The sequence below is a fragment of the Littorina saxatilis genome, linkage group LG9 (assembly GCF_037325665.1).
Source record: "Littorina saxatilis isolate snail1 linkage group LG9, US_GU_Lsax_2.0, whole genome shotgun sequence".
Taxonomy (NCBI): domain Eukaryota; kingdom Metazoa; phylum Mollusca; class Gastropoda; order Littorinimorpha; family Littorinidae; genus Littorina; species Littorina saxatilis.
Genome location: NC_090253.1, coordinates 21337448 through 21348120, shown reverse-complemented (window position 1 = coordinate 21348120; position 10673 = coordinate 21337448). Strand labels below are relative to the sequence as shown.

Here is a 10673-nt window from a genome sequence, read left to right as displayed (position 1 = left end):
CCCCCCCCCCCCCCCCCAACTCTTTTGAGATCACCAAAAGACATACAAATCTTTCGTTGCAAGCCCCTGGAGCAATTTTTTGATTAGTGCTTTTGTGAACAAGAAACAATTAACAAGTGGCTCTATCCCATCTCCCCCCCCCCCTTTCCCAGTCGCGATATAACCTTCGTGGTTGAAAACGACGTTAAACACCAAATAAAGAAAGAAAGAAAGATACAAATCTTTAGAGTCTTAGAATTAAGATAAATGTACACACTTTATGAGCTTTTAAAATAAGGGAAGTCTTAAATCCATAGGTATGAAAAACCGTTGTTGTTGTCGTGTTGATGATAATCAATAACAGTTCAAACGTTGGCTTTTATATGCCGTCAGAAAGTGAATCGTTCCACACAAACAACATAGCGATTTTCCACCACCCCCCTCTTCCTCCATTTTGTGGATTAAATATACCACTCAATTGGAATGAAAAATACTGCAGTACGTGTGCTCATAGTTCCGATTGCATTTAAGCAGTATTTAATCTCTTCACTTAAAACTTTTGTTTAAAAATGTTACGCAAGTAATCAGACCTTTTCCTAACAGAAAAGAAAATGATCACAGGTGTTTTGGGGATTTGCAAAAAAAGACACAAAACAGGATTTAAAGAAAAAAGATGACAGGTGTTAATATAACGAAAAGAGAAAATAAAATAAAGCACTTCTGGGATTGCACAAACAATTGAAACAGGGCCACAGCGCCTTCTTTCCAACATTTCACACAAATGACAAGGAGAAGCGGTTATGTGGATGATAAGCGCGGAAGAATGCCACTGCTAATAGAATTGTCATGCGAATGAGCTGCGGCTCGGAATGCTTCTCGATATACCCAGACCACAGACAGACACCCAGGGCAAAGAACAACACGACGACGGGGTGGAGGGATAGATATGGAGGGACAACGAAGGATGAGGGGGAATGAGGAGTAGTAGAAGAATTTGCAATGGAGAAGCAAAGACAGACATATAGACAGAGACAGCCAGACGAAGGAAATGAGATCGAGGCAATGCGATATCTACAAGGGCAACGTATGAGCAAGTAGGCCACGTTTTGTAATGTTTTCAAGCGTCGCATTGTTAAAAAAATAAATTAAAAAAAGCCTCATCTCAGAACAACGATCTTTGCAATCAAAGTTAAGCACAATAACAGAGAAATAAAGAAAGGACGAAGAAGGAAAAAGAACTAAGGAGCGTCAGAGAAGGAGAAGGCAGGGGGTGGCGCAGGCAGAGAAACAGGCAGGCAGGGACAGAGATAGAGTAAGAGACAGACAGGCAGAGAAACAGGCAGGCAGGGACAGAGATAGAGTAAGAGACAGACAGACAGAGAAACAGGCAGACAGGGACAGAGATAGAGTAAGAGACAGACAGAGAAACAGGCAGACAGGGACAGAGATAGAGTAAGAGACAGACATGCAGAGAAACAGGCAGGCAGGGACAGAGATAGAGTAAGAGACAGACAGAGAAACAGGCAGACAGGGACAGAGATAGAGTAAGAGACAGACAGAGAAACAGACAGGCAGGGACAGAGATAGAGTAAAAGACAGACATGCAGAGAAACAGGCAGACAGGGACAGAGATAGGGTAAGAGACAGACAGAGAAACAGGCAGACAGGGACAGAGATAGAGTAAGAGACAGACATGCAGAGAAACAGACAGGCAGGGACAGAGATAGAGTAAGAGACAGACAGACAGGGACAGAGATAGAGTAAGAGACAGACATGCAGAGAAACAGACAGGCAGGAACAGAGATAGAGTAAGAGACAGACAGGCAGAAAAACAGGCAGGCAGGCACAGAGATAGAGTAAGAGACAGACAGACAGAGAAACAGACAGGCAGGGACAGAGATAGAGTAAGAGACAGACATGCAGAGAAACAGGCAGGCAGGGACAGAGATAGAGTAAGAGACAGACATGCAGAGAAACAGACATGCAGGGACAGAGATAGAGTAAGAGACAGACAGACAGAGAAACAGGCAGGCAGGGACAGAGATAGAGTAAGAGACAGACAGACAGAGAAACAGGCAGACAGGGACAGAGATAGAGTAAGAGACAGACATGCAGAGAAACAGACAGGCAGGGACAGAGATAGAGTAAGAGACAGACATGCAGAGAAACAGGCAGACAGGGACAGAGATAGAGTAAGAGACAGACAGGCAGAGAAACAGGCAGGCAGGGACAGAGATAGAGTAAGAGACAGACATGCAGAGAAACAGGCAGGCAGGGACAGAGATAGAGTAAGAGACAGACATGCAGACAAACAGAAAGACGTAAAGATAGTCCAATGTCATCTACACAAGATGGGCCACAGATATATATACACGTCATCGCAGTTCAGAGCTGTTATGTTACAGGCCATAGTCTCTTCTCTCGCATTCCGGACTGGCCACAACGACACAGACAGACAGACAGACAGACAGACAGACAGACGGTCAAAAGACCGAGACGTGACAGACAGAAAAGGCGAGAGTGAATTAATAAGACACTCCACACTCATCCACACAATGAGGGTTACGGAAAACGTCATCGCCGTACGGAGCTGTTTTGTTAAAGCTTTTACTTCTAGTTCCTTCTCTCGCATTCCGGACTGGCCGAGAATGACGTGGCCGCTGGGTGGCCCCTGAGTGACCAAGAGAGGTCTCCTGACTGACCACGTGGCTGATGAATGATTCATAGAAATTGTAATGTATTTTGAAACACGATTGGTCGGTGGATGTGTAAGCAATACGAAGTGAAGGATGTGGAGCTAGATTGATGGACACGTTTTGAAACTTTTTCGAAAGAGAATGACTCGTCGAAATCTGAAAGTATTTTGAATCACGATTGGTCTGATGTTGGGTAAAGAATTGGTGGTTTAGGGTGCGGGATGGTAGAATACGTTTTGAAACACTTTTTGCGAAAGGGGTGATACTCATGGGGTTCCACTCATGGGTATCCCTCGTAAAAGTGAAGACTGAAGCAGAAAAAGAAGAAGAAGAAAAATCTGAAGAAAAAGACGAAGAGGGAGGAGGAGGAGTAGGAGGGGAAGGAGGAATGGAGAAGCGGAAAGAACTAGCAGAATAATTAAACATGAGGAACACGTACGGCAAGATGGAATAACACCCTGTACCTGTTGTCAGTGATATGCGGTTTGAAACCAGAGGCGAAAAGAAATCAAATAAACTCCCGCTTATTGTTCAAATGGCATAGAATAAACCATTCTGGACGTCTGCAAGTATGTCAAGAACTGCAGTGCACAAAATCCATACAATTCCGCTTAACACATTCACTTTTCAACGACTTAAAACTGAAAACGAAGAGAGGGAAAAGCAAACGTCCCGCCTTGAATTTTCAAATGGTAGGCAATGCAGAAAAGTTTCCAAAGCTTTATCAATTATTTCGAAAACTGCGTTGCAACAAGATCCTCTAAACACACGCACTATTTGAATAGCTAAACACTGAAAACGGAGAGGGTAAAAAGCTCACTCCTCGCCTTGATTTTCAAATGGAAAGCAAAGCATAACGTTTTCTAGGTGTCATCAAGTATTCTGAAAACTGCAGTCCATTATGTCCAACAAATCCTCTGAACACATGCACTTTTTGAAGGGCTAAACACCGGAGACGAAAAGACTCAAACTCTCTGCGTACCGCCTACAAGCACACTGTCTCAAAAACAACGAAGCACCCGAAAAACTCCTTCAGTTTTCAGGAAGAAACAACGCACAAATACTCGGCATTATGAATTCGACGCCACCAAGGAGAAAGATATGTCAATAGGAACTATACTTAAACACCCAGAAATACCCTTCCCCCCTTTTTGACATAACAGGACGCAAATAATCCACTTCTCAATTGGCCGCCACCGAGAGGTGAGGGTGTCAATACAGACAACTTGAACGCCTTCCCAACTATGCCCGCCTTTTTATGTAAAACGTACAGTCCTACCCGTGTAAACAATTGAGCTCACCATCTCAGATCTGTTCGGGGTTTTACATCTTGTGATAAGCGGTGTAAAATACAGACGCAAATAATCCACTTCTCAATTGGCCGCCACCGAGAGGTGAGGGTGTCAATACAGACAACTTGAACGCCTTCCCAACTATGCCCGCCTTGTTATGTAAAACGTAAAGTCCTACCCGTGTAAACAATTCAGCTCACCTTCTGAGATCTGTTGAGGGTTTTACATCTTGTGAGACATCCCTCCACTTGGACACAAACCGAACATCAACTGCCTGGCTTTTTTTTTTCAGACTGGGATTTTTCAATGAACCTTCTTCTTCTTCTTCGTTCCAGAATTGTCTGGTTACTTGTGAGCTCGTTTGCCCATTTGGGTTCCCCACACTATGCTCTGAGAGCATAGTCAGCTCACTCCGCTTTCGTTGAGTAGGCATGCTGGGTATTTTCGTGTTTCCATAACCCACCGAACTCCGACGTGGATTACAGGATCTTTTCCGTGCGCACTTGGTCTTGTGCTTGCGTGTACACACGAAGGGGGTTAAGTCACTAAGCAGGTCTGCACATAAGTTGACCTGGGAGATCGGAAAAATCTCCACTCTTAACCCACCAGGCGGCAGCGACCGGGATTCGAACTCACGACCTCCCGATTAGGAGGCCGACGTCTTACCACCACGCCACTACGCCCGTCAATGAACCAATGTTGTAACTGACAATAGTGTAAATTTGCGATATTAATTCATCACACAATGTTCATTCTTAACAGGAAACATAAATTTGCGATATTAATTCATCACACAATGTCCATTCTTAACAGGAAACATGAATTTGCGATATTAATTCATCACACAATGTCCATTCTTAACAGGAAACATGAATTTGCGATATTAATTCATCACACAATGTCCATTCTTAACAGGAAACATAAATGTGCGATATTAATTCATCACAAAATGTCCTTTCGTAACAGGAAACACCACGCATGTTACATTTTTTGGTAAGGATATTCTCATCCCAAGAAAAAGCATTGAAAGATCTGAGAAGTGAGTTAAATCGTTTCACAGGAAGTATTTTACCTTCAAGGCCCCAAACAATGCAGAAATACTCTCTACACCTCTCCGACCCATATCAAGTACAGTGATATTGTGTGTTAATGATAATAACTGGGGTTTCTCTAGCGGTCTGTGAGCACCAATCGAAACAGGACATGCACAATTGCATAATATTTGGATGAAAAGGCACACAGGTCTCAAGCCTGTGTGTGCATGTACAAGAGGATAGTTGAAGGGTTGTTTAAGGGGGAGGAGCACAAACAAGGTGTGTAGAATGCACGACTGTACAACAAATTATCGAGTACAGTGGAACACTCTTTTCACATCCGTTGTACTTTCAGATTTCTAGCGGACTTGTCTACCACTACCAGCCCCACACAATCTTATTTTGCGCCTTCAACTGCTTGTATCATTTGAACCAACAGACCAGTTGACTTTCTTTTTTTCAGTTAAAAGCTAAAAAGCCACTGTTATTTCTGGCAAGAAAATCAAATGACACAAGGGCTGTGATATGCGGTAGCTAAATGAGACGTCGTAGCTGTAAGGGTTTCAATTAAGGCATCCCCAGATATAAGACAACGCCACCCCTCCCCCCCCTCCCCCCATCCGTCCTTCCCCGTACATTTTTTGTTTGTTTACGAATTTGAATTTTCAGAGTTTCTATTCATAACGACTGTAAATTCACCTCAATATCAAGCCCCGTGCCTTTCATCAAAACCTGAATTTATTAGCTGTTGGTGGTCGTGAAGTGGAAGTTCCAAGCCCCATGCCTTTCATCAAAACCTGAATTTATCAGCTGTTGGTGGTCGTGAAGTGGAAGTTCCAAGCCCCATGCCTTTCATCAAAACCTGAATTTATCAGCTGTTGGTGGTCGTGAAGTGGAAGTTCCAAGCCCCATGCCTTTCATCAAAACCTGAATTTATCAGCTGTTGGTGGTCGTGAAGTGGAAGTTCCAAGCCCCATGCCTTTCATCAAAACCTGAATTTATCAGCTGTTGGTGGTCGTGAAGTGGAAGTTCCAAGCCCCATGCCTTTCATCAAAACCTGAATTTATCAGCTGTTGGTGGTCGTGAAGTGGAAGTTCCAAGCCCCATGCCTTTCATCAAAACCTGAATTTATCAGCTGTTGGTGGTCGTGAAGTGGAAGTTCCAAGCCCCATGTCTTTCATCAAAACCTGAATTTATTAGCTGTTGGTGGTCGTGAAGTGGAAGTTCCAAGCCCCATGCCTTTCATCAAAACCTGAATTTATCAGCTGTTGGTGGTCGTGAAGTGGAAGTTCCAAGCCCCATGCCTTTCATCAAAACCTGAATTTATCAGCTGTTGGTGGTCGTGAAGTGGAAGTTCCAAGCCCCATGCCTTTCATCAAAACCTGAATTTATCAGCTGTTGGTGGTCGTGAAGTGGAAGTTCCAAGCCCCATGCCTTTCATCAAAACCTGAATTTATCAGCTGTTGGTGGTCGTGAAGTGGAAGTTCCTCCGTCCTCTTCTTTCAAAAATGAATCCTCTGTATAAAGTCCTGTGTATACATACGACCTAAAGCATCTGAGAAAATCATCTAATAAAGGAGAACATATAATGAAGAAAAACATCTTGGGGGACAGAGTTCTTAAACCTGTCTGGAGTCTCATGGCAGAGGGTCTACAAAGAATGGTTTCACTACAACCCCTTCTCCCCCCCCCCCCCCCCCCCCCCCCCCACCAAATTGCTCCGTTATTGCATCCGTGGTTTTGTTGGCGTTGAAAGAAGAGGTGGCGGGCCGTTGCGAAGGTGAAGTCCCGCTTGAATGGGGTAGACTTGTCAACAGTTTATTCTGTTACAAGTGTTTCTTCCTATTCACGAACCCACGCTGTTAAAATTGAAAACATACATACAGCGTCGACCCCCATTATGATGTGTGAAAATTACTTTTGTCAGGTAAAGTGTGTATGCAAGGATTGGAAACTGTTGAGGGAAACGAGAGGAAAGTTGTGGTTGTGGACTAAGTGGGTGGATTGTGGACTTGAGTCGTGATACTTGACCTTACCTGGTATTAACGAAAGTGCATGCTCATGCTGTTTTATGCTGAATAGATCTGTGCAGATCCCTGTTTGACGAAGAGAGAGAGAGAGAGAGAGAGAGAGAGAGAGAGAGAGAGAGAGAGAGAGAGACAGAGAGAGACAGAGACAGAGAGAGAGAGAGACAGAGAGAGAATTGATTTGAAATTCATTACCTTTTTTACTGCTACAGTCTGTATGCTTTGATGTATCCTTGTTGTTCTAAGTTTGTTTGTTTGCTTAACGCCCAGTCCACCACGAAGGGTGATATCAGGGCGGTGCTGCTTTGACATTTAACGTACGCCACACACAAGACAGAAGTCGCAGCACAGGCTTCATGTCTCACCCAGTCACATTATTCTGACACCGGACCAACCAGTCCTAGCACTAACCCCATATTGCCAGACGCCAGGCGGAGCAGCCACTAGATTGCCAATTTTAAAGTCTTAGGTATGATCCGGCCGGGGTTCGAACTCACGACCTCTCGCTCACTGGGCGGACGCCTTACCACTAGGCCACCGCAAACGCGGTGTTGTTCTAAGGATATTGTGTTTCGAGATTGATCTCTCTTACACAACATACACCAACATTCCAAAACGTAGAATGTTTTTGAATCGAGAAAGTCTTTTCAATTTTGTGAAAGTTTTGAATTCTGAAAGACTTGTACATTTCTTCTAAACTTCCTTTTTGATATCAGTAGTCCACATAACTTACCCGTGGTATCAATAAAGTCCATGGTAAAATTCAAGTTTAGTGTCACATCAACTCTCTCCGCCAAATGTCTGTTATTTTGTAACGTCCATTTAACATGAAAATAAGGTCCGTGGAATGAGTCGAATTTTAAGGTCACCATTGTAGCTTTCACCACGATGTTGTTTCATATACAACACACTACCGAGGATTTTCTCCGTCTACACAGTTTTGTACCTTGCAACAGCTTCCTTGAAGTTGGAACATTAAACTTGGACCAGCCCCGTATTCAAAAGAGGGCAGGGTGTTCCATGTCAAACACGCGATGCTGTCAGCAGAGTACCGTAAACTACCTTGTATACGCCCAGTATCGAGTGAACGCCCACCCCCTACTTTTGGTCAAATTCTGCGTACAGGGTACAGTATACCTAGCAAACGCCCACCTCCCATTTTCGATCATTAGAGTAGTAACTGTTTATGGTACTGTACACGTTTGACAATGGACCGTCCAACGGTCGTGTTTCCACCAGATGGTCCGTGTCCGTCCATGGGTTCAACACGAATCGGTGACAGGTAGGCATTCGTCACCAACTGAAAACCTAGAATGTCTTGACCTATGCCCCAAAAGGAGATAGTTCAATCAAACCTTTGTCTTGACTTTTAGTTATTAGAAAAGACAGCGTGTAGCGTGTAAGCTTTCTTCTTTCTTGTCGTTCGCTGTTAGATCGTCAGTCCGGACTGCAGGGCGAAACGTGCTGTCCTCTCCAAGTCCTCTTTGGGGCCGCATGGCTTCTTTTGTAGCGCTGTCTCCTCTGGCCAGGTGGTGTCCCTCAGAGCACTGTGGTATGGACAAGCCTGCAGGATGTGCTCTGCTGTCTGATTCTTGCCACACGGACATAGGGGGGAGGGAACTAGCTTCAGCTTTGTGGCCATATGATGGCCGTGTAAGCTTTAAGACTGTCCTTAATTGAGCCTGAATTGACTTTGCAAAGACTTTGCGAAGTCCTTTCTCCAAAAATTCAGGGCCAAAGCTTCGAGCTTCGTGAAGTAGACTTCGCCCAATAAATATCAGGCTACAACGTCAAGACAAACTGCCGTTCTCCATGCAAGTATTTATAACTGCGTTTTCGCACACAAGCCATACAAGAAGGATGCGCTTGTAATAAATAGCATGGGAAAATCGTTGATAGTGTTCATGATCGTTTACACGGGAAGGAATGGCTGTGTTAATGTGAAGCGGGGATATTTTACTGAGTCCATCTCTCAAACCCCGCCTTGCATTTTATTTTAAGCCGAAGGCGCATCTAGGTAACAAGAGCACGGCAAATATTTGAGAGTTGATGGCAGGTCACATTTTCAACAATTGATGTGTTTTTCAGCAGATTCCTCAGATTCCTTATAAATAATATAATAAAAGAGAGATGACTGTGGGGGTTACAAGCTTGTGGTTATTGTTGTTGTCGTGAAAGACCGAAAAAATGCGACCAGCATAAAGAAACTGGAAGAGAGCCGAGGAAACCAGAAAAAGTCACGGGTTCAAAACGAGTTTATAAACTGGTTAATTGATTGACCCTTGACTGATTTCCTCACAGAGAAAAGAAAAAGAAACACAACCCATTCTTTCTTCCATTCTCCACACACGCGGGGTGTGGTGGTCGGCAGACGTCTCTTTCAAAATGGCTAGTACCCCATTCTTTCCCCGGGTGGCCTATACCCGGCTCTTTGAAAGGAGGAGCACGATGTTTCCAGTTGACTCTGTACCTCCTACCCGTGACTTCTCAAAGGTCGGAGGGGGGGGGGGGGGGGGCTCGTTTGGGGAGGAAAAGGCGGACGTGCGCTCAACGACCTTTGTATGTGTGTTGGGGGAGGGGGAGAGGGGGACTGGAGTAGGTGGTCAAGCATGCAGCGGGAATGGACTTCAAGGAAACTGAAAAAGTCAGTTTTTTGTCCAGTGCCAAGCACTTTTATGTGCATCTTCAATCGAAGTGGTCTGTCTACCTGCCCCTTTGACAATTGCAATGGGTTCTATACGTCCGACTTTCATTTTCCAATACAGGTATTCGTCAGAATTTTGTTCGTCGGCGTTTGACCTAGGTTACCGATATTTTGTCATCCTTGGGGAATCGCCGTTAGGTTTTATGGGAAGGTAACCCGACGAAAAGCATATAGCAGCAGTATGGCGCGATCTCAGTCACACTCACTCCCCCCCCCCCTCCCCCAACCACATGCGTGTGTGCTATATAAAAAAAAAATTAAACGTACGTATGCTTGGTTGGTTAGGGCTTTGTTTGGACATCAACGCATCATGTGTAAAATGTGGGTACGGAATATAAATTACCCGGGTCTCAAACTCGCAACCACATACGATCTTGTTCAAGGTCAGAGAAGTAACCTCTGAGCTACATTTCCGTCCTATGTCCAAAGATCAGCCCATCAATAATTATACAGTGGGCAATGTTTAAGAATTAATATAGTGGTATCTATCTTGATTGGACACCACTGAGACCAGCCGAACGTGTCCCTAGAAGAAAGGTGATATCCAGTGAGAACGAAACGATATTGTCCAATAGTTACCACGAAGTATGGCATATACCCAAAGGCGATGGGCGCAATAGTCCGCAACAGCCAAGTGGGTAAGACGTCGCCCTTCCACGTGGAAGGCTTGGGGTTCGAAACCCAGCTGCACCCAACTTATGTACAGACCTGCGGGTGCCTTATCCTCCTTCGTGCCCAAGACCAAGTACGCACGGAAAAGATCCTGTAATCCATGTCGGAGTTCGGTTGGTTATAGACCAGCATGCATTCCCTGAAAACGGAGTATGGCAGCCTAAAAGGCGGGTAAAAATCCAACAACAACGGTCATATTGGTAAAACTCACATGTGCAAAACACGAGTGTACTTGGGAGTTGCAGCCAATGAACGCAGAAGACGAAAAA

The 10673-nt window shown here is 44.6% G+C and overlaps 1 protein-coding gene across 1 annotated transcript in view; it reads right to left on the bottom strand.

The window, feature by feature from the left end:
- The window catches only part of LOC138975582 (protein N-terminal glutamine amidohydrolase-like), a 570098-nt gene that overhangs the window by 114994 nt on the left and 444431 nt on the right, over positions 1-10673 (bottom strand). The gene's annotated exons all lie outside the window — the stretch shown is intronic.